Raw genomic sequence first — 26,200 nt, 5'->3', positions numbered from 1 at the left:
TGGACACATACAAAAGAGGCTGTTGCGAAATTCTAACGGACCCTCTTTGGTCATCGGCCATAAAATTACGTTGCGTGGGCGTTTAGAGAAGAACTATGGACCAATAAAAACTGTCAGCCGCTATTTTGGATACAATGTGGAACTCGTGGTTTACTATCACGGCCTAATAAAAAAAGATAATTTAGCGTTGTCTGACTCAGACGGGGAAGCGTTTCGAGAAATTGTATTGTGGCAACGGATGATTTACGGTCCCGCACACTCCATCTTCTCTCTCAAGCAAATCTCACTTCGGTTTAACATAATTCGATCGTTTACAAACACTTTTAAAACGTTTTTATAGTGACATTATCTCATTTTATTTCATTTATTCTTTATCTCTTAAGTATAATGATGATGTAATGTGTGTAGTAAAAAGTATATGCTATCCAACATATATTTTTAATTACACGTATAGCGTAACCGCACAGATCCGTCTCGCTTGATTATAAAATCATTTTAATTTTTATCAAAAACACTTAAAAATTTGTTTTATGAATATACGTTACTATGGGCCGGTTGTACAATATACCGATAAACTTCCCAATAGCGTTATCTGGCTGATAAGTTAGTTTATACTGTATTACAATGTACGGATATTTCTTTCAGTGAGATTATCGGGACGATAACTTATCGTGTACTCAGCGGTGTATATCCGCCAGATATACAGTGCTTCCGTAAGTAATATGTAAAGTAACGGATAAATTCGTTAAAACAATTAAAACGCTTTATAGAAAAATCTAAGGATTTAAATTTTTCCCCCCATTTTTAAGCTAGTTATGACGTCATCGCTATTTTTTTCAAATAGCAATCCCCCATTTTTATTACGGAACATGAAAGAGGATATTTTTCTGAATTTGGTACAGCCAAAATTAATATTAATTGCATAAGAAAATTTTCGAGAAAAAATGCCTTAAAGTTTCATGATTTTCCTTTCAATTGAGGTAGAAAAATAGCAGTAGCCATGCGTAACCATGACAACCAGTTGTTTTAAACATTTTATTAAGACACTGATTAATTTTTGATATCTGAAACTGTTGGTTGCCATGGTTACGCATAGCTACTGCTATTTTGCTATCTTAATTGAATGGAAAATCATGAAACTTTAACATAATTTTTCTCGAAAATTTTCTAATGTAACCAATATTAATATTGACTGTACTAGATTCAGAAACAAGTCCTCTTTCATATTCCGTAATAGAATATACATTTGAAAAAAATATCGGTGACGTCATTACTCGTTTAAAAAAATTTAAATCTTAGACCCGTTTCAGCGATTTTTCCATAAACTGTTCTTAATTGTTTTAATGAATTTATCCGTTACTTTTGGGAAACCTATATATGGTTACCTAGGTTTTTATATACCGGGAATTTCATATAACTGTCCCACATAAAATGCAACATAGCTTAATAGTACAGGCATTGGGTAGTTTTACAATGGAAAAGTTTTGCTTGGAAAAAGGTGGCGTCCTTATAACAACCCTGAGCTTTCGGCCGTCTGAACAGACGCACGGCTAAACCCGAATGTTTCTGGTTATAGGCCTAGTGTTAGGTCTACTTTTCGTTCAATAAAAATATACCATAATTTAACGTTGAATAACAATTAAAGCTGGAACTAACACTAGACCTAGATCTAGAAACATTCGGATTTAGCCGCACGTCTCCCAAGACGGCTAAACCCGAATGATTCTAGATCTAGGTTTAGTGTTAGTTCTTGTTTTAATTTAATAAAAATATGAAACTGTCACTAGAACTAACATGTGACCTAGGCCTAGAAACATTCGGGTTTAGTCGTGCGTCTCTTAAGACGGCTAAACCCGAATGTTTCTATTTCTAGATCTAGTGTTAGTTTTAGTTAAATAAACATTTACAACACAATGATATCTAATGCTAACTAGCGCTACCTAGCACTGTCACTAGAACTAACATGTGACCTAGAACGAGAAACATTCGGGTTTAGAAGTGCCTCTCTTAAGACGGCCAAACCCAAATGATTCTAGTTCTAAGTCTTGTGTTAATTCTTGTGATAGTGCTAGTGTAAAACTAGAACTAACACTAGATCTAGAACTAGAAAGTATCATCTGAAGTCGCACGGCTAAAGCTGAATGTTTCTAGTTCTAGGTCTAGTGTTAATTCTATCTTTTGTTCAATAAAAATATACCACAATCTAATGCTGAATATCAATTAAAACTAGAATTAAGACTAGACCTAGAACTGGTAACATTCGGGTTTAGCCGCACGTCTCTCAAGACGGCTAAACCCGAGTGATTCTAGTTCTAGAACTTGTGTTAGTTCTAGTGATAGTGTAAAACTAGAACTAACACTAGACCTAGAACTAGAAAGTATCGGGTTTAGCCGTGCGTCTCCAAAGTTTTTTCAGTAGTTTCAGTTAAATAAAAATTTGCAATACAATGATATCTAGTGCTAACTAGCGCTACCTAGCACTGTCACTAGAACTAACACTAGACCAAGAACTAAAAACATTCAGAATTAGCCGTCTTAAGAGCTTAATTGCTAAATGGAATGTTTCTAGTTCTAGGTCTAGTACTAGTGTTAGTTCTAGTTTTAGTTGTTATTCAGAGCTGATTGTTGTATATTTTTATTAAGCTATAATGTATCGAAGTTTTACTGTAACGTCAAATTATATTGACATGTTGCATTTTATGTGGGACAAAGTAAGTATTTTTTTTTTCTTTATAGGTACGCCGTGGTTTCTATGAAAATATATTTTTGAATACTGCATCTTCAGTGAAATTTGTCGTAAAAACTTGGTATGGTTACTGCATAGGTTAACATTATAATATTAATATCATTATAATATTAACCGTTAACCCTATACGTACGTTGTGTCATGAAAAATTTTTTTAACAATTGTTATTATTGTCAAAATGATTCAGAAGTTAGCGTTACCATCCCACGGCACCGACTCTTATTTCACCGATAGCAATTCTACCGACAAAAGCAGTTTGTGCAACAGCGAATATCTTTATCCTCCTGATAAGTTTATCGGCCGGATAGTTATCAGATAGATTTATCGGTATATTGTACAACCGGCCCTATGTAATATAAAAAAATATATAATATTGTTATCTAACTATTCACACGCAATTTCTATCTGTGAAAATAATTTTTAATTTCAAGAACTACATTTTTATACTCATATCCCAAAGGCTATAACACGAACTAAAACTTTTCCATGCGTATGTCGAGAAATACCTTAAGTTGATAATAACGCATAATAAAACTTGATGTGACACCTGTATGTAACTATAAATAGACCTTCAACTCTAGAAAATACATTGTAATAGTTGTTGGAGAACGTCTCTTAACAATTACTACAACGGTACGTAATTTATTTGATCGAGGACCGTTTTAGAAAGTAATTAGTTAAAAATGAAGCAAATTATTGTATTTCTTCAGCACATACCATTGTTAAGTTTCTCTCTAACGGCCCCGGCTGTAACAGTTCGGGCCGAACGCAAAAAGATGTCGCCCGCGAATAACACAATGCGCCGAGCAGCGAACAAGAAGTGTAATTGATTTCCTCGGACACAGACTCTCATTACGGCGCGCGAAATATATGATTCCCGACGATATAACTGTAAACACTTTACGTTCGAGGAGGTTCGTTCGAGCTCTTTAACCGTAGCACGGATTCCGAGTCGAACACGAATATCGTTACCCGCGCCGCCACTTATTGTCATAGTGGTACCCTGGAATCGGAGTGATGCTCTCCGGCATATAATATCGCCCTCAAAACAACACTTCCGTGGGAATCCGCTGACCTACTGCCGTTTCGCTGGTTCGAGTTTTTCGCGACACAATACCGTAGGACGACAACGATGGCGGAATGTGATGGTTTTGTCCGTTTTGTTTGCCGCTGTCGACGTTCTTGTGCAATCTCTATGAAACCTAATATGAGACTTTTATGTAACGGAACTTGAAATGCCGCGTTTGGTACTGTAAAGTTCAAGATTCTCGCTCAAATGGAAAGACATCGCGTGCATTCAAGAAGAACACAACGCCGATTGTCCGGCTCTCGAACTAAACCACCGGGGTTAATACGAAACGCCCACATTTGGGAGGATTGCACACCAGGAACGTTGAACTAAACCCTGACCCAGGTGTGAAAATAAAACCCGCGCTCCGTTTTCGAACTCGGATAGTTAACCTCCTTGAAGAAGACCGCCTCTTGCGGTCGACAGTGCGGCGAAATCCTATTTCACACAAGTGGCAGGTACCATCGTAACTTTCAACATTCATTTCAATGCAACCACCGTAAAAACAATCCTAACCTTTGTGGTTCATTATTCACTTGTTCAACATTACTAAAACGAAGACAGAAAGAGAGAGAGTAATCGCAATACTAAATAACTAACAAAGTAGAAACTCAAAGATCATCAAGTTCATTTTGTATGGGGTCATTACAGCTATAAGATGTGCGCGGGTGTTGTTAGAACTTGTCGTCTAAATTGGCAGAGCAAAAGGGAGACCCTTCAGACTCGGTACAGAACTGTCACGTTTCTGGTGCGTACGCCACAGCAATTGTCCGTCCAAGCTCCCACTGATGGCGTTCTTCCGCCACAACCCGTGGACACGTAATTAAGGCACGCATTGGACGTTCAACCAAGGCGGCACACTGGCCGCTGCACGCAGGCGGCTTCTTCGATTGACGTTTGAAACCGACTGATGGTCTTTAATGACCATCATGTTTGCCTATAATCTTGCCTTTACAATTATAAATGAAAATTTACACTTTAATACCAAACAGATTCTCTTGTTTATAAGAATAAGTTTTGCAATATAGTGTTTTGCATTCACTATAGAGTCTTTTATTATGAGAATAATAAAGAGTGTTAGATTGTGTGCTTAAAGAAACATTCAAGGATAAAACTTCGACGCAAATAACTATATTATACGAATAGAATATATGAACAAATAATATTATTTACATTATGATGTTTTGGACACCATAGAAACACTGCTTAAAACAGTTTTCTTTTTGACTGTTATAGTCCTAATTATAATCATAGCATCTAATGATTTACGATATAAGAAGAATTAGGTTGATTTGAGTTTTGCATGTATTGAATGAACAAAGGTTCTTCTATACCACAACAGTGGGTGACTATAAATAGCTGAAAAGGCATCCAATATAGGTGTATTGAAAATGTTTAGTGGGGTAGTGCAGCGTTAACGAATGCGAACGAGTCAGGCTGGACGTAATTTATTGCGGATCGTAATAGTTTGTAAAACTGGCTCGGAGCTCGAAGCAGTTCGGATGATGGAACGCGACGCTACCGGTGCAATAATGGGCAACGTTTATCACTATAAACTGTCGATAAAATTTATTGTAAACAATATAGGTGGCGAACGGGATTCGCGGCCGAGCAATTATGTTTTACTGTTGACCGTAAAGTACGTCGTCAGGAGGACTTCGCTCGAGGGGATGGTTTACGAGTTGCCCAGTAATCTATTCTGCGATATGACTACTTGAACAGCCATTTAAGCGATGGCCGCTGGTCTCTAACGGTGACAAAAAAAGTTATTATTGTTATATTCTGGAGTAGCACGAAGTCTCGATGATTTTGCCGGACCTTAAGGAATAGTAAACGATTTCACGGCACTATATCAATCTTCCACTCAAATACCAATCACTCGAAACGCTGAAACGTATGTAAGCATTCCGTTCGGCCCGAAGAAGAACGGCGTCCTTTCTCTTTTCCAGTGGAAAAAAATTGCACGTTTAAATGGCATCAACTATCTGGCACGTCTTTCGATAATTGCAGTGGTACGGGTTGGTAAAAATCGTAAATGCACGAATCTACTGTACCTTAAAGAACCACTCTTTCTATATAATATTTAACCTACACGATATTCTCTTTCTAACAATATACAGGTGTGTTCCAAATATTTTCATTTCGGCGTCGTCTGATGAAACCACGCTTTTCTCATTTAAGCATTTCGAAATGGGACATCTCGTATATTTCCCAACTAACGCTGCCGAACCGAAAATATACAATCGACAAAACTACTAAATTACGATCTAAAAGTTACTAAATTGCGTACATGTCACGCATTTTTCAAATAACGCGTCACCTCGCTTATACATAAAACATTATACGCGTGACACCTTTTCTGCTCCTATTTGGAGATAATAATCTGAAGATCCGTATCGAAATTAACGTTTTATTTAAATATTCATTTAATTATGAGTCGATTTTGGGCATCTGTGAACCGATTACTAACGAGACGACGGCCGCCGCCGCTTAGGCGTGTAAATGTGTCTAATAAAAACGGTTGTTTATTTCTAAATTTTATTTAGTTGCCACATTGTGTGTTCAAATTTTAGGTTTAAGGTTACCATAAAACAGATAATTTTATTTGAAGAATTGAAAATGTCAACCTCTTTCGGGGCTTAGTAGAAGATTTTGTCTAGTTATTAAAGCTATAAGAATTTTGATAGAGACATTTATGACTTTTTATTGAAAATTTATTTAAAATTTTACACAACAATAACTCAGTTTTTGAAACCTAGAATCTTCTCGATTTCTAATTTTAGAATAGTTTTTTTAAAATGAAAGTAAATTAATTATTTTTGTGGTTCAAAGAACTGTTCTTGAAACAATCATATAATATCGATTAAACGTTTATGAACCGTTTAAAACAAATTTTAAATTTAATTATTATTAACCAGAATTTAATTTTATATACCAAAATAAATAGTATCTGAAACCGAAAGTCTGAACAAAGTTATTAAGGAAATAACCCTGCTCCATGACGCGAATAAAGATCATATTAAATTCTATATGTTCTAATTTCAACATTAAATTTGTTTTTTTTTGTGTTCTACCATAGTCTTCGTTTTCTTTTATTCTACTGTCCATTTTCTTAGGTTTTGAAATGAAGATCTAGTGTAAAGACTCTTGTGCAGAAAGAATTAGTTCATAATAGCAAAATTATTTAACCTCATTTAAGAAAATCACTAATTTTGGTCTGAGTCAGCCTTGAAATTCTTTTCTACCTGCAAAAGTCGCTAAATTGCTTTTATAATAAAAGTTGAATTTTATTACATTCCGCCTTGAACGCTTCAGCATACGATCATGACAATTTGTTGTCTGCAAGATACAGCTGTTGTGATATCCAGACACTTCAATTGAGGTAACAATACCGTTGTCATCGAAGCTTTTATAGCCCAGATCATTTTTGACCATATCCGATCATTCCGCACCATCAAATTCGTCACAATCATGAACACTAGGAACTAACTGGAACAGCTTTGCCACCTCTTATGTACTTTAGTCTTAATTTCTTTGTTGTCAGGCCAAAGCTAGTTCCATCCTTTTTTGAGTGACTAGGTTCCGTGAACCGGCTAACATATAGAACGACTCCTACAAGTTTAGTTTTTTGGAAAGTTCACCTTCTGCATTATCTTCAGCTAAAAGAAGCTTAGCATTTGTTTACTATAAATTCCGTTTAATTTTTTAATGACACCTTGATCCATTGGCTGAATTAGTGGCGTGAAATTAGGCGGAAGGAATATCACCTGAAGTTCTTCATTAATAGGATATAACACTTCAACACACAGGTGCGTTGACCCATTATCTATGTATTGCAACACTCTCCTGCAAGATATTTTTCCTTTACAAATTTGGTACGAACACATTTTTGTACCAGCATGTCAAAATATCACTATTTCTTCAGACACTTTTATATGCTCACCAGTAGCATTTAGACAACCTATCGTTGTAATTCGTTCCTTACTTACATTAAAACCTGAAACAGCTATTTCTCGGCGGCAAGCTAAGAATGTAGAGACAGAGTTGTCTAATTTATCCAATTTAACGTCATCTCTAGCAAAGGTGCTATTGTATACAAAATTATCAAAAAAAAAATGATCTGGATAGATTCTGCGACAAAACTTTCCGAAATAAACCTTCCCCTTGAATTGACTGTTGAACAAATGCAATCCACTTTCACCCTTCTCGAGTTTACTCAAAATCTTCACTTTACTTTTAATCGCAAAAAATGTATGTTTCCTTATTAATGTCTTACTTGAAGACGACGCCATAATACAAATTCAATTACGCAAACGTTAAAAAACTAAAGTAAAAACTTAAGTAAGAACTTAAAAACTGAGAAAGAACACAAGATACTAGCGAAGTGCGATCAACGCTGACATAAGATGGAGTTCCCTGACTCCCACTTTTTTGATGTCTTAGGCTGTGTATATAAGTGTTGTAATGGTGCCTAAATAGTGAGTGTTAATGAACACAACCTTTATCTTCGCAGATAATGTCAATCGTGATTGAACAATTATTTACAGGTACACTTCATCAACACTTTGAAAAAATTATTTATGTATTAAGTTTAACTCGGTGCTTGTTGAGATAAGTGAATAAGATTTCTATTGCATTTTATATGTTTCGGAAATTGACAGTTTTACTTTTTAAAATTTATAATCCTTAAATCAATAAATCAACACCAAATAACACGACACTAAAAAGCTTAAATGCCAAAAAATAAACAATCTGTTATACACTCAAAGAAATTACTTGTAGTACTTGTACTTTAATATTGCTATACTTTAGTATTGTACTTTATTTTGGGTCTTACAATTAGTTGCAGTAATACAACGTCGAATATTGTCATAACTTGCACCCGTTCCAAGGACAAACGTCATTTCTGCTGTACGTCAGATACCTTGAAAATCCTCATTTATATAATTCATTGTTCAACTTGATAATAAATAATGCGTACACCATACTAATACATAGCACTCAAGATGTGACGACACAAAAGCGTTGCTAGCTTTATAATAGATAGCTTTATAAGTTACAAGAATTAAGAGTTGCTTCGTACAGTCAAGTCAGGCCACTATTATAAATTATCTTTACGTACACTGTAAAGTACAAACACATATTCTTGCCCTTTTCTTTGCCCTTTGCTAACTTTGGTTCACACCGTAATACACGTCAAATATGTATCTTCCTTAATTTACATAAGCGGGTCTAACTGTTTACAACAACGGAAGTAATTAATCGATTTATTAACAATTAAGCACAAAGGTCTCGCCAATATAAATTTACAGTACTTCAAAACAGAAGCTACCCAATCATCATCCATGTGAAATTGTTGGCTAAGCGATTCATCAACTTATTTAACCTTTGTTATACCACAAGACGTTTTGGCAAAGAATTGAAAATCATTGACAATGCTCAGAGATGGTGTGTAAATATAGTGTCCATCAATCATATTTTATGTGAGGACATCTTCGGTTAGTGAACAAAAGACCAAAATCTATTAGCATCACGGTTAAATTCATCAAGATGTCTTGAGTTATCAGCTTTTCATTTACGGTAATAATAATGTTTAATAGAAACATTAAAGAGAGAACAATTTTTATGTATGGATATGAATATATGTAGATCCCCATAATATGACACATTCATCAAAATATTTTTCGAAGAGCATAGAATGTCCTAATATGTATTCAAGCAATTCCGGACATTATCAAATTGCTACAAGTAATACTACCAACTATTAGTAAACCATCTGACTCACCAGTAAAACACTAAAACTATCAAAATAAATTTCAACTTATATATTATATGAGGTACAAGAAGAGTTACAAAATCCAAATTGTCAATTTATATGCCGCCCTAACTCTGGCGCCTGTGTTCACAAAACTTTCTGTCGACACAGTTTAAGAGACAGAAAAGAATTCTGATCTCATCAAATCATTTTTCAACCAAGTGTATGTAAAACGATGTCATAATATGAGTCAGAAACAATCATCAATAATGGATTTTTCAATGAGTCTGCAACGATTTTGATAATATATTTCAATGTCACGAATAAAACTCTTTGGAACGCCTAGTTTTCAGCGAAAAATTATATATTATATTTTTTGAAAAGCTAGGATTGTTTTATGGGATTTAAATCCCGAGGAAATTGTCCCAATATGACATTAAGTGGTGAAACAATCTCAGGAACTTATATTTCTCGTGGGTCGAAGGAAGCAAGTTTAAAAATTTGCAGATAATACGGCGTGTTTATCCATTTTCTATTCGTAAAATCGAATGAACGATTATATGATTGTTATGTTCCGGATCCCATGCGTCTAGTAAATCACTGTTTGTCGTTTCAGAGGTCATGTTATCTTTTTCGGGAAGTAGTTTAAAAGTGAACTTGTTTTTTTGAACTTTTGAACCGACCCGTTAAAGCTTAAGTTAGTAAGCACACTCTAATATACTGTCGTAAACTGTCGGTTGTCTTTAGCATTACGGTAACTTTGGACATACATTCTGGTTTTATCAGACGATATTGTGACACTCTTCCTCACAATGAAATTTCTAAATGGGACACTCTTGCTTTTATAGGCCCCGATGCTTACACGGTCTGTGCACATCCATTTCAAACATATCATTGCAAACATTCAGATATGATAATAGAGAGTGATCGCCGTTAATATTTGTAACATCTCCAGTACTTCTAGCCACATCTGCCCTCTCGAAGCCAAGCCAAATACAACAATGTTTATCTCTCCTGTACTTCACTCCATTACTTCCTGAATCATTCGCTTATCAAAACTCCTCTCTATACATCGAACAAACGACACTATGATATGAATGGTGAAATGCTTATTATACTTTGATAATTGACCAACTCCTTGACTCAACATACTACTGCACTATTGTACTATTGTAGTGATATAACTGTGTCTTATTTATAGTTGTGCCTGACTTTAGAGTTTTTGCTTGTTTTTCTAGTGAATTATTATTGAGCAATTGGGCGACGATGAGAGGTCAATGAGAGGGTCAAAAATTATTCAGAAGAATTTGGAGCAACATACAGAACTAAAAAATCATGCCGATTAATTTGCTTCTTTTAGGATTAATACTAAAGTTACATGTATGACAATTGAGAGTTCTCGTCTAATATTAAATTATTTGTGTTAATAACACGTGCGACCATTTTGATGCTCGAAAACTATTTAATAAAATAATTTATAATTGAAAATTTAAAGTAAAATAAAAATTAATTAATAGAATGACAATTAATGATTAAGTGTCATATAATATTAGCATTAAATTATGAATAAGAAAACGTTGGAAATGTCTATTTGTCGAGGCCGTTTAATAGAAAGCTTGCCGCTTTTGCGGTTAACAATTGCGGTTTAACTTTATTTCAGTAGATCAATTGTTCCAATGGTAAAACTGCATAACAGATGCATCAATATGCGGTGACGATAAAAAAGAGCGATTGCGGCGACGAATTAGGTACGTTACATTTAACATGAACGTGAAGACTCAACGAATCTCTTTTCTTGCTGTATCTTTTTTATAGCCTATCTAACAGCGCGGTTTGTCGTGTAAAGAAAACTAATTGATCTCTTCTTATTAAAAGCTTTAAATGTTTATTAACAAAAATATCGGAACGGGATGTTGAGTACTTCTCATGTTTGCAGGTTTCTTCTTTGATTTCAAGTGATGGTAAAGACAGAGATAGATATAGTTTGAAAATCACACATCCAAATCTAAAGGTTTTATTGGCTGAGTTTACGGCCGTGTGAATCATTTTACGAACAGCATCGTCGAGAGGACGCGTCCTTATTTATTGCGGGCAATAGAATCCGGAAAATTAAATACATTTTATTGCATGAAACGGGTGGACACCTGACCCCCTAGCGTTTCAAGTCGTGCACACGTGGGTATAAGTACGCTTTATGGGTTTCACACGGCGGTTCAAGACGTTTGTTAATTAAAATGCAACCCATCGTTGTACATTCGCAGATATATAAACGTTCACAGAACAAAATTCATGTCTTTCTGGAAATTACATTAAGATATTATATGAAAAATTCATTCAACCATATAACGGAATGTTTCAAAAGTAGTTAATTAGCATAACTAGCATAACTAATGTAGTTACAGGTATTTTTCGATTTATCTTCGTTTTTAAGATATTCCATATTACATCTCTAAAGCATTAGAATAAATATTGTAGATGTCGGGATGCAGTGAACAAAAAAGTATTTGTTCAAATATGTTAGTGAAGTCATATTATTTGGTATTTACTCCTTGCATATGTAATATGTTGTATATTGTAAACAAATAGTTTTACGATAAATTGTGTAATCTTGATCTTTTTACCATTTTTAAAAGTACAAAGGCAACATTTTTCTGCTCTACTAATTTTCCACTATCATCCTGTAGAACAAGATCCAATAATAACAATAATAGAACAATTGTACTTGGCTAATCCGTCTATAATAAATCTGATATCCGATATGAAATTATTCTTTAACAGATTCTATTTATAGCTTTATAAGTTACAAGAACTTATAAAGTTCTTGCTATAAAGTTTTGTTTGCTTCGTACAGTCAAGTCAGGCCACTATTATAAATTATCTTTACGTACACTGTAAAGTATAAACACATATTCTTGCCCTTTTCCCGGTACCGTAAACTGCACGGCTTTCATTATATGCATCACTCGGTTGAGTTGCTGTACATTTACATAGATCTAATAAGCAAAACTGCTTTCTATTTTTAAGAAGGTATGACACTAAGATAACACGTTTAATAAAACTTTCTATTTTTATTTTCCTGTTTTATGGTTCCAACATAAAGTAGTTTATCTTTCACCAATTATTCCGTAAGGTAGACTACCAATTATCAACTGTAGCGTTCCGATTATTACCGAAAATTAGATTTGATAGATTGTTGTTCTCCTTGTGAAAGTGTTCGTCTCCTTGTGAAAGCGTTTTGCTATCTTTAAGTGTCATAATTTTTATATCATATTTACACAAGGTTGATAACAATCGTATTATACTCTTGTATACTTGTATACTGTAAGATTTTTTCAAAATTTCAAAATAAAAATGAAATATAAATAAACCATTTCTTATATTAAGATCACAATAACTCAAAAAATGTCCCGATCTGTACCATCATCTACAAAAAGTGTATTCAAGAAAAATATAGTAATCCTATGAATGTTTTTTTGTTCAATGTATGACGTTATCTATGAGAAAACATTCCAGAATTGCACATCCAAGATTGGCATGCAAGTCAAACAGGGCGCCCGGTTGTTAGTGTTTTTAATTTTAGTGTATTAGATTCAACTGTTCAAAACACATTATTTTTCCCAATAAATTTAATGATATTTTTTTCAGGTTTACACTTATTACTTGATTTACATGTTCAATTTCTATATTTCCGCACTACCTATGGCACCATCTATGCTATACAGTTCAATAAACTCTGATCCATGATGTTCCATTTCTGTTGTATCAAAATCTGTATTTGTATGGCATTCAACCTTATAACCTTTAAGCCACTTCATACTGTTCTTCAAAGTCATTAGAGTCACTTAGAGAGTTAGAGACAAGGCTCTCACTATCTGTTAGTTGCCTGATTAATCATAACTTATCAAATTGATAATTTTAACAACTTGGACGTCTACATTGTTTTATGATTATCTCCTGAACCCTCGTGAAGTATTTGGTCCTGACTATTTTCTATATCTCAACTATTGGGCATTCGTGTTGAAAGAATCTTTACATTCATCTTCTTCTTGTTCACAGGTTTTTATGTTATAGGCATCAAAGTCTATTTCATCTCACAGTGCATTTTTTGCGTATCAGAGAGACCTCTCTGTACAGTGGTAAATCGCAGTGAATATAGGTAAACATCTTGTCCATTGATCTCTTGCCTGGCGTTGGTTTAAATACTCACATGCCTGAGTTCATATAGTTTTGAATAATCAGAATGCTTCGTAATGCTTCATTCGAGAACAAAGTTGGTGTTCTATTACATAATCAAAGTTTTCTAACAATAGCAATAATATTCATAGCAGCTGTAAATGCTACAAAATCTGTTATTAATAAAATATGTTTCAAATAAGCAAACCCAAAACTTTGTGTGGGCCTTCATATCAGCTAATACTTCCAAATCGTAAGTTGATGACCGTAGTGATAATGATTGCGTTGAATATTTGCATATTAGACGTCGACATAAGATGCAATATGCAATCAACGCATTTTGGAAGTTTCCTGTAGTACATTTCACACTAACAGAAAATTATAGCTTAAATATAAACTTCTAATTGACAATCATATGAAAACCGACACCGAAAATTGAAATAGTTGTTCGTAAAACGGCGAGACCAAAGCACAAAAATCAGTTGCATTAATTGCTTCTTTATAAGACTCTGCAATGACTATTTAAATCAATTTAAAACGCTCCTGCCAGTTTCAAATATAACACATTTATGGAAAAGTCGATTCTTTCCGAACATTTTGCAGTTTATCATAACACCAAAAAGTATGCGGTTATGGATAGAAATCTTCTGCTGACTAGAATCGTCTGCAGGAATTCATCTATTAATTATAGTTTTGGTCAATATGATTTATTTTACGGTATATTTCAAAATAAATAATTAATTCCTACAATGTGCTTCTTTATAAATTGTGGCCTTAATAGATGCCTTATTAGCATTTATTGGAATCATATAGTCGTCTAGGGTTTTGATAAGCTGGATCATCGCATTGCGAGATTTTTTTTTAATACTGTTAATTACTCCGTTAGACGCTCTTTTTTTATTGTAGTCATCAATCCTACAAGCAACCAAGAATACTATTCATTTTCATTATTCGCACCCTAATCATCTTGTCTATTGCCCAAATTTAAATATTATCTTCCCAATATATCGTCTTTTATTTTATCTTCTCGAATTTAACGTTCTATAAATTCTCTTAATGTATTCCTATTAACTCTACCTCCGTTATTTTCAAAAATAAATCTATAAAAAGCTTTTATCGATTATGTTGATCCTACGATGGGTATGTTTATAAATAACAGCGTCGAAAGAAATGGAACAAAAACAAGTTGTTTATCTTTATTCTTTCTCAGTGTCACGTTGTAGCTTTCCAAGTGTCAAAATATTGCTTTGCCACCATTTTCGTTACTTTTGACTTTATCTTCATGTTTTGATTGCTAACCACGGCTTTTTTTGTCATCGTCTGGTTATTGCAGCACTTTCAATTATATGTACATAGTTGCGGTGGAGCCTTCAATATATTGTAGCGTTCTATTAAAAACACACACCGCATAATACATAAGGTTTGATCAAGTTTGAATAAAGATGTAATCGGATCCACTGTTTTCAAGTTTGCACGTCCAAAAATGACAGTACTCTCTGTTTCACAACGTAGTGTGTAAAAAGGTCTCTACTTCTCTTAATTAAGCTCACACCCGATAACTCTCGAAGGGCAGCCAACTATCTCAACCATGTTTCATCTCGCTATGCAGTTGTAAATCATCATCACTGGTCTTTTATATGAGATTGGTCTAAGTAAGTTCACATGTATACAGTGCTGAAGCATGCTACATATCTCGTGATTGACGAGAATTATTATTATATTTATATTTCGAAAAAATTATTAGAGAGGTATTTGTGAAAGAGTACTTTTACAGATCTTAATCTGCCCGATAAATCAATTTTGTTGTGTGTTTCGCATAATTCAAGTAACATGTGTAACCTTTGTTTTGTTTATGTTACAAAACAACCTGATCCGTATTGAAATTATGTTTGTAGAATAACATATATCATCCATTATTTTATTAATAGAACTGAGTAGCGTTCCAGTTTATAAGCACCATTTTATCTATTTTCTTTTAAATGATCTTTATAGGGTATTAAAATATCTAAATGATATATTAAAATTATATGTATGAAAAATGGTTTGAATATTACAAACTATTTTAACTGGAAAATTTATTGATCTATAAATTTTATTTTGATTTATTTGTAAGATACTCTAAAGGCTTCTTGTTGAGTTAATATCTTGTATTTAGAAATTATTAATTAATGACGCAATGTGATATATAGAAAGCCATTATTAATTCCGATAGGTTTAATTATGTTAATTTATTTGAGTTGATAGGATAAAGCTGTATTAGAACGTATAGTTGCGCTTTGTGAGAGTAATGATGAAATAAATTTTGTGGAATTATGTTTGTGAGTTTTTTATAAATTTGGATTTCTATGAAATTTTTATTGTTGATAAGAAACAAATCTAAGAAATTTTGAGTCCAAATTTTTATATTTAAAGTTAAATAATCAAGTACCCACATATTATACAGAATGATCTTTTTAATGTTAGATAAGCGACAGAGAAAACAAGAAAACGTTACATTTTACATAAAAATGATTGAAATGTATGTTCTTCTGTGCACTTGTTTTTCCTTAACGTTATTTACAAGGTTAGATGAAAGTGATAGCCAATTTTTTTAGATGAAACCCTCTATTAATGATTTCAAAATCATTAAAATGGATGAATCATTTGCCAAAAGAATTTCTTCTTTCTCTAATCTCCATTTTACCTCACGAAGTTGGGTTTCAGTTCCATCTCATGTAAGTAATGGTTATCTCCAGCGATACTTTTTCCCCTTTTCAATGTCACTTCTTCTATTACGTCTTCCCACTGGATTCTTGGTATCCCCGTCTTCTTTTTTCTTCTGGTTACATATTAAATACTTTCTTTGATATTTTTTCCTCATCCATTCGAACTAAGTGACCATACCATTTTAGCTTTTTATCTTCCTTCTCCTCTATTAGAGAACTCAAACTCTCTGACTCTTCTTGTATTTCTTAATATGTTTCGCAGATAATTTATCTTTGTTGTAACTCTTTTTAATTTGTGTCTGCCTAACGTTGTCAAAGTTTCCGACCCATGCTGAGTGTTCTCTTTCATCTACCTTGCCATGTTTACTGGTCGTGATCCCAGATGTTCGTATTTTTCTACCCCCTTTTAGCCGTTATCTTTGTCATGTGTAGAATCTCTCCTTGTTACGTTCTATATTATCAGAAAATATTATTTAACTGGGAAAACACTATATAGTAAAAAATGGTCATAGATAAGATGATGAGGGTAAAAATAAACGAAACATCTCATAAATACCATCAAGTGTCATTATATAATTTAAATTACTTTATTTTCTTAATTATTAAAAAACCGGAGTGGTTTGCAATCAACTTTCTCGCATCTATATATAACGTTGTATATGTCATCGATCGAAAGTTTGATTAAGAAAACACGGTATTCCCTAATTTCTGGTTATAAATAAAATGTGAGTGATTTAATTTAATAGTACGCAATAAAATGCGTACACGAAAGGCGTTGTTTATCAAAACAAGTTAATTTCTGAATCTTTTCTGAATTTAAATAACACCAAATTTATAAATATTCATATCAACTTTAAAAAAGTGTTCACAAAAACACTAAATTATAGTCGTTTTCCAAATATTTTGTTTGTAAACGCATTTAGTAAATAAACAGTGGTACATATTATTTAATCCAAAATTTCCCCTATTAGGAGATCACAAAAAACATGATGACTATTGATGACGACCATTGTATGTGAGAATATAAAATCAACTAATCAGCTATAGTCCCTGAAACAACTGATTTGTGGAGCTATGTTAATAAAGACTTTTTTTGCTGCTTTGAAGAGTGCTCTACGTATGTAGAATAATTTATCTTTTTTTAAACGTCATATATACTTTGTTTATGCGAGAATAAAAAATAAAACATGCTGTTAACAGTCAACACAAAAACATTCTTTAAATCGAATTTTTTTGTAATATCTGAACAATTCTTTCTTAATTCTTAGTTTTTTAACAATAAACCAATCGGTACCAAAAATCAGCTGACAGCTTTGGTGTTCAACCAAAATCACGATTGTTCTAAATAATGCAATATAAACAAGAATTCCATGAATAAAAATGCAATGAAAAATATGCAGAATAATTAGATTTTACAGCTAGTGTTGAATGAGTATCATTGATGTGCTACTTTTCGTTATATTTATTTGCGAGTTTCAATTGTATTATATATATATACATATATATGGTGAAGACATTTTCAATGCCATTGATCAGTTCGTTTCCAAACATGGTATTACCTGGGATAAATGTGTTGGAGTTACAACTGGTAGTACCGGGGTTATGTCCGGGTATAAAACGGGATCTTTGGTCAGTTGAAGGCCGTTGACCAAACATTAAATGGATTCATTGTTACATTCATCGAGAGACTATGATGGCAAAATAGCAAAGCTGTAACGTTTAGCAATAAATTAGATGAAGTAAGTGCTGTTACAACGAAACCACAACGAGCATTCAAAACAACGAGCTCTGAGAGCATTGACACATTTAATATAATCTCATACAGTCTATAATCTACACTGATTTGGAAGTTATTTTTCCGTATGCAATTCACCTTTAATTATGTATACTTATTGCTAATGTTAATATCGGACCACCGAAAATGGTTTAATTTGTTTGCTTGGGTCTGTGACTAATTTTTCAACCGTTGCTTAAACGATCTGTTAAACCTTGTCTATTTATTAATTGATCGGATTTCTTAAGCTGATGAATTGCAGTCATGATAAGTATAGTGCTGCAGTTAACTCTATTACACAGTTATTATCCTGGTCAAATGGAAGGAAATCTCTAGCATGTCGGATATGTTGTTCTTGTGAAAAACATGAAAAATTGTGGTTATCACAATTTATGATTAAATTTTTTAATTCATCTCTTTTTTGGCACTAAACAAATATTTGTACTTTTAGTAAGTGTTTGAACAAATATACATAAAGTTGAGTACATTTACAATCAATATATCGGAGATTCGAATGCAATTTGGTCTGCATATCTCCTTAAATATAGATTGTTGCAAAACCTTGTGTTACAGTTTGCTTATAAATATACCTAACAGTCTGTGTTTTGGATTTGTAGTGATTAAGATGGTATTCAATGTGCGGTTGAGTTGTTTAAAAGAAGGAAGAGTTTTGTAGTGGTTATAAGCAATGACGACCAACCTTATGACGAAGAAAGTTTTAATGATAAAAAAAGGACTACGATTCCATGGTCGATGAAGAAAGTTTAAAATGTACAGCAAATCATTGAATTCATTTGTGAAAACCATCCAAATCATAAAAAATCATAAACACAAATATTTAGATTCTATTCATTAATTGAAAAGCTAATACATTTGTCGTAAAGCATTCGTGTAGTGTCAAGAGTTTCCTACTTACTAAACATTGATCAGTTGTATATAGATGATCAGTAGATGTTGTCTACTGGGAATAGAAGTTTGTCAAGGTTTTTGAATGGTTTTTTACGGAGATGTAGAGAAAAGGACATAAGACCATCATTCGTCAAAGTAAATCACCACATCGACTCAACCGCACCCGTACAATCTTGATCAGGATAGAAAACTGGTAATTGAAAAACTGCTATAACTACACTTCAACATTTCGAATTCCATATCCAGGCAAGATCGCGATACTGTCCTACTGCCTGCGTATGTTTAACTTCCATAGAATGTATTTTAATTGTTTCTAGTTTTTCATTTGTACTTCTCGCATATACAATTGTGCAAAATCTATACATCGATTTATATAATCCATTTCGACTATTTTAAGCATTTTGTCTGTGTGTATGTATGTAATTAGGAGTAAAATTTCATTTTAATCGTTTAATCGGAACTGGTACGAAAGTGGTATTTAGAAATTCAAACTTTAATAAGTTAATTTTTTTCTTAATTTCGACTTCATAAGGTTTAAAACAAATTGTTATTTTAAAACTACAAAATAATTGAAAAATACATTATTGGAGTTACAACCAACTCTAAATTTTAAAAACTTCTGGATGTAATAACTCGCAATTGATGACTATAAAGCTTCACATATATGTGGTTGCGGATTATGCATAAATATACATTTCGCAATATTGTATATTCCCGTAAGTCGAACTAGTTTTCGTAAGTTCAATTATGCCTTTTCATTTTAGAAATCTCATAAGTGGAAATATTCGTTATTAGATCTTATCGTAAGTAATCAAGCTGTCTCACAACATTCCATACTAAATATCTTTTTAAGAAACACTTAATCGCTTGTTTATTAGTAATATCAAACATATATTTCAATTAAAACACAAAGCCTTCCTTGCATTCCACTTATATGTCTTCCTCACTTTCACATCAATCATTATTACATTCGAGAAGATTCAAAGAAACTTTCCATGACATTGTACTAGAAAATACGAAGCAATGTTTTCGTATAAACCTTAAAATTTTAATTGAGTAAAAATTAAATTAAAAACGTTATTAGAATAGCAAATTAAAATAATTAATCGTTTTGGCTCCAAGTTATTATATTGAGAAACTATTATATGTGAGTAATTATATCAGCAGCTCCAGCGCGATAAATACTTTATGAGCTTACTCGGTGAAGAAAGGTCAAAACGGTAAACTAAAAGTTATCGTTGTTAGATTAAGACAACACTACACAGGCAACTAACAAGAAAAATGGACCAAAATTTTGTTTTCACACATGTTTTACTGCAGGATATCAAACAAACTTAAAGAGGTGAAAGTAAGTAGATGAAGTAATGCAAGTTCAAATGGTGTTAATGATGTAATTCTTCGAAAATGTATAGTTCGGTACAATACCAGTACCCTTATGATGATATAAACCGTCATCACTCATAACATGGGGATACAACTTGCAGGAAACTCTAGACAACTTGATGGCTGCATTAAATACTACCTGGGAATTAGTGTTTACTCTTTTAATTTTCATTTAATACAACTATAAAAAGGGGCTGAAAGAGATTGGAATGCATCATGTCGTAAGCGTTATGATATGAATGTTTGTGTGTCAGAAAAAACAAGATTTTTTACTAATCTCCAGACAATCGTTGAAAAGAAAAGTATTTTAGAACATAGGATACATAGGATGGATAGTCGAACCGAATGTGTTGACAGTCCTCAATCATACTCCAAAAGTAATTGCAGGAAAAGAAAAAAGCATAGTCGCACATTCAGGAATGTGAATAGTAGCAGGTATGTAATCCTGGCTACGCTGTTCTCCAATACGAAATTGTTGAATTGTTTCACTCAGAATCTACAGAATATGACCTTATAATCCAAATGTATTAACGTCAAAAGTTTTTGTAGCAGCGTCTGTAACAGAGAAGGTCTTGCTTTCTTCCAAGTCTGGCGTAAAATCGAGATACCGCTCTTTCTAATGTAAGGTCTATATATGTATATTTGCTTTCATAAGTTTATAATCCGATAATGTTTACATTTTTGTATATTATTTGAATGGAAATAATGTTACCGGTAACCTTTTCGCAGTTTCATACACCATCAGCTAAACTAATCCACCCAGCATGTTCAATTTCTCAGCACGCTTTACTGCTAACGCCATCTACTATATCTGTAAATATGAATCCCTATCAACTAATACATTTTAGGAAGCAAAAACCAAAATTGCAGAACAATCAAATTCTGCGTTTATTATCTTGGAAGTAATGTGTCTGCTCCCAAGAGCTATTTGTGCGATAAGATGTAAGGAAGAATGCAGCGGAAACCTGAACAAAAAACTTTAATATGGCCAAAAACAAACACAAATTAACAATAAACAAAATAGATAAATTAAACTGATAACACGAATAGAGTAAGGACCGGGGAAGAACTACTTCGGTTAGTTACATCGTGATACTTGGTACATCCGACAAGGCGATAGTCACAACCCATCTTTGTTCTACTTATTAATGAACAAAATAATCGAAGAAGTGATAACTTTAAACCTTTTCAAAAAAAAATTACATAATCACCAACTCTGAGAATGACCTACAAAGACAACTACACAAGTTCTATCAACTGAGCGAAACCTGAATATGGCTGTACCTACCTCAAGTCTCAATGCATGGTGATAGCTGATAGCAATGGAGCCAACAAGATGTAAGCTGGCAGTCAACAACACTCCCCTCGAACAAATCATGGAACTTTCCTACTTGGGTGTCCATATCACAAGCCTTCACGATACCGTACAGGACCTGAGATGTCAGGCCCTCAAAGCGTTTGCTATTTCAGGCTGTCTACAAGATAATTTATGATCCGCTTGATAATGAGTTATAGCGTTGCGCGAAACATAAACTAAACTAACAGCATGTTAAGAGTAGCAGAAATGAAGACCCTGAGAACACTCACAGGTAAGACCAGTTGGGACAGAATTAAGAACACCAATATGGTTCAGAACAATGGCAGATGGTGAAACCCTGGAAATCGATAACAATAGTAACCCTAAAAAAACTCCTGGAATTAGTGATATTTCACCTAGATTATTAAAAGAACTGCAAAGAAAAGCAATCATCATGTTAACTTACTTGTGACATACTATTAAAACGTCTTAACCCACACATCAACATACCAATTTCAAGTTTGAAGTTCGTAATCACAAGACATCAAATGCGTAGAGTGAAACCGTCCTGTAGTGTGTTTCACAGGCGTTTGTACCATGGACTTGACTACAAGTTGGGCAAAAAGTTGCGGTGGAATTACTGCCGACTATTGGAATCATATCTTTCTGAAAGAGAGTTAAAGTGTCGCATGAAGGTGCATACTCAACATTCAAACCGATCATGGTTGGAGTTCCACAAGGCAGTGTCTTAGGACCATTGGATGCCCATGCCTCAATCAAAATCAGCAAAATATATTGGTATCCATCTTGACGACAGACTAAACTGGAAGTATCATGTTAGACTGAGCAGATTAAACTCCAAAGTAGAAAAATATACTGGTTAGTCGGTAAAAGCTCCCAACTTGGTCAGCGATCAAAGACACTACTTTATCAGTCCATAATTAAGCAAGAATTACATGATGACCTCAAAATCAAATGGGTCTACGAACTATTCTAAGATTTATCAGTGAAGCATGAAAAAGCCTGAATCCCAACGTTGAAGCTATTCTTGAACAATAGGAACTCAGAAGATTGAAGATAACTAAATCTCACGAACTTTTATAGTATGTAACTAAATTTAGTTTAAGCAAGATTTAATCATGGGAAAATGCACACTTAGCCCGTATTCGCTTTGCTTGTTATTCAGGTACAATTTAATAGTAATGATAAATTAATTGTAACTTAAGGTTGTACTAAGTATGTCCAATACATACAATGAACAACAGATCCGATGGTCTAGAGAGATAGGAAGAAGAAAGTTTATTACACTTACCATTACACTGCTGATTGTTTCTCTAATAGTTGTGTTAATTCAACACTACGCATGCGGAACCCATGTACGTCACTTCTTGTGCAACATTTGAAAAAGTGAATTTATTGTTATTACACCCTGTATTATCCATCTTGTTATTTTGTTTATTATTAATTAACGCTACCGTGATAGCGTTGCTGGAGTTGCTAAGTTCTTTGGGTGTAACAACAAATAATTAAATCTCTACTAGTACGAAATTATAAAAATTGGCTAAACAAAGTGAAGGTCTTTAGTCCGTCTCCAACGTTCGGTGGCTCCATCGGTTAACCGAAACCCTAAGTAAAACTACGTGATATTTTTGCCTCCTTAATTATCCTGGCGCAGAGACAACCGAAGTGAAGTGGTTAATTATGTATCATGAGCACTTTTTATGTTCTTTTTGTTCTGGTAGTAAGTTCAAATATTTATATTATTATCTAAAGTAATTTCAAATATTATTTATTAAACACTTAACAATATCTACTTTCAACTATCCACCAAAAGAATGTTAAGTGTAAAGCGGAATGTCTATTTTTAAAGCTATAGTTTTGTTAAAGTTGTGTATGAAATTGATCATCAATTTTTATTATCAGATTATAATTTGATTTTTACTTTCAATAGTGAATAAGTGCACTAAAAGCTGAATCCTCAATCAATTAAATTCTATCGAAACAGATACAACGCAATCCTTAGCTAAAATTTTGTGAAATAATAAAATATATAATATAGTTACCTAAAAATCTAATTGTTATAAAGCACTAACATGTTTACAAAAGTAAGTGCATAAAAGATATTTTATCCTACGACTTGTCGTCTCATGATTATCGAATTTTGATGTAACATTTGTAGGTCAGATCATCAAATAAGCAAAAACCATTTAGTTTTTTCCAATACACATGACAAAATTATTCAAGTTCTTGATAGATGATGACATCCTCGATTTTCGTTTCTTTTATCATATTATCTTGCATATTTATCATGTTCATTATCTGATTTCAACTTATTTAATCTGGTCTTTTGTTGTTTGACAATCTGAGATTGAAGCATTATTTTAAAAAATATTAAAATCAATCAAATTAGTATTAAATTCCATAATTTTCTTAAATGTAGTATTCAATTTTGAATTTGATGAGTACGTTTAAATATTATTGTTTTATTTATATATCAAGGCAGAAAAGTTATGTTTTCTTGATCCATTCTATTTATTTAACTCAAGAAGAAACGAAGAAGCAGCGTTTAAAAAATGACTTTCTTTCACAGCGGGAAAATGTTATTCTTTTCTGAAATGACAGATTACAAAACGACCTACAAACTAAACTTGGAGCGAAAATTGAGTTGAGCGTCGGAGCCATTTCGGTCATTCTTCAATTACTTCAAGAAATGTGCCATAGCTCGACCTGCTTCGTTTTATTTAGACTCTTACAAGAAACGTAATAATGTAATAATTCCCCTCTTCTATTTTCATTAAAGAAAAGCGAAAATAATATTTTAGTATCGATTTCCATGAAAGCTATACAATAAATTTTCGATTGGATGACAACTTGTTTACTATTTTAAACATATAAAATTGGTAAAGAATCATTATCGTTATTGGGTTGAGTACTTCTGATACTTTATGTTTCAATACCTTTCAACTGTCGAGTTTGAATATCTTGCAATTTCAAAATTTAACGACTTTTGTTGATATGTTAATAAAAGAAACACGTAGGCTGTATGTTTGTATATACAGGTGTCCAATTTGTGCTTTGTTCTAAAAACCGTGGTATATTCTTGTCAAGCATTCCGTTTTATAGCTCAAAAAGCACTAAAATCCTACGCATTCCTCTTGAGATGGCACCGCGTTCTGGTCGTCTGTTTAGATCCGTTGGAATAGATCCAGTTTTAAATTAATCTCCGATCGCTACCGGTTTTCTTCGAGACTCGCCCGGGCGTTATCACCGTACGGTCGCAATTATACAGATATCCACTTTAATGCATCTCTATCGTTATGGTTTCATTGAAAACAGAAACGAGGGCCCGACGACGACGACGACGGAGACTCGCCTCGGAACCTTGCGAGTTATTGGCCGCGATCCGGTCGAACATTTAATTAAACATTGCTCGTTTGCCGGTTTACAGCAAGCCATTCAAATTACGGCCCAGCTCGCTTCAACAAGTAGATTTACATTTACGTTCGGTTTCCTCCAGTATACTGCTTTGTCGTTCTCTTTATCTCTATACTCCAATCGTGAAACGTATAAAGGTTTATTGCGATTTTATTTCTTATCGATGACTCAAATAATAATTAAAAGAAATTTAACAAAAAAAAAACATTTTGATGACACCCCTGTATAAGCTAAGGAAAATTAAAAGTCAATACAACACACCCAAAAGTAAATAATAAAACTTTAAATTTGTTTAACTGTTAACACATCCTAAACGTTGATGTACAAAGGTCCGGGTTCATCACGTGTGTGATCTGTTGGGATTCCCATCGTTTTTTGCATCGTTCTAATAATTCACCTAAAAACTTTAAATGTTTTTTTTTGAGTTATTCTAACGGAAAATCCAGTTCGTTGCTTAACCCATCATTGAGAATTTGTTTCGTAGCCTAATCCACTATTGAAATCTCCAATTCAAAAATATTGTAATACATACCATAAATTAAAATTTTTATAAATTTGGGCTTATTTATTTTGGAAAAAATTATCTTTACGCATCAATTTTTGAAAATAAAAAGTACTGACCTTTCCTGAAGAACGGAGTCCGCGACATTCCGACCTTACAGCGGCTTGCAAAGCATCCCAGATGAGGCAGGTGAGCAGCGCGTGAGTCGCACAAGTACTGAACAGCATCCCATCACCTGTACCCGGAGTTGAATCTGTTAGTTCTCTTTGCAACCGTCACGAGGCGCTACGTGACAGTGCGATCATTTTCAAGACCGCCCTCCCGGAGTTTGAGCACGCCTCGATTTCTAACCATTGGTTATCCCACGGTGTTCTTCCGGGGGTACAACCTATAAGAACATCAAGAGGTCTTCATGGGATAGGATCGAGGTGGATATATTTTTCAATTGTAAC

The 26,200-nt window shown here is 33.5% G+C and overlaps 1 protein-coding gene across 1 annotated transcript in view; it reads right to left on the bottom strand.

The window, feature by feature from the left end:
• LOC111415967 (protein embryonic gonad-like) overlaps nt 1-25,962 on the bottom strand; it is a 76,010-nt gene extending 50,048 nt beyond the window's left edge. Inside the window, exon 1 of the mRNA XM_023047877.2 lies at nt 25,868-25,962. The gene's annotated coding sequence lies outside the window, so the exon portion shown is untranslated. The remainder of the gene's footprint in view (nt 1-25,867) is intronic.
• Between the last annotated feature and the right edge of the window lie 238 nt (nt 25,963-26,200).

This window comes from Onthophagus taurus, chromosome 1 (genome assembly GCF_036711975.1).
Source record: "Onthophagus taurus isolate NC chromosome 1, IU_Otau_3.0, whole genome shotgun sequence".
Taxonomy (NCBI): Eukaryota; Metazoa; Arthropoda; class Insecta; order Coleoptera; family Scarabaeidae; genus Onthophagus; species Onthophagus taurus.
This window is presented reverse-complemented; position numbering and strand designations above follow the sequence as displayed.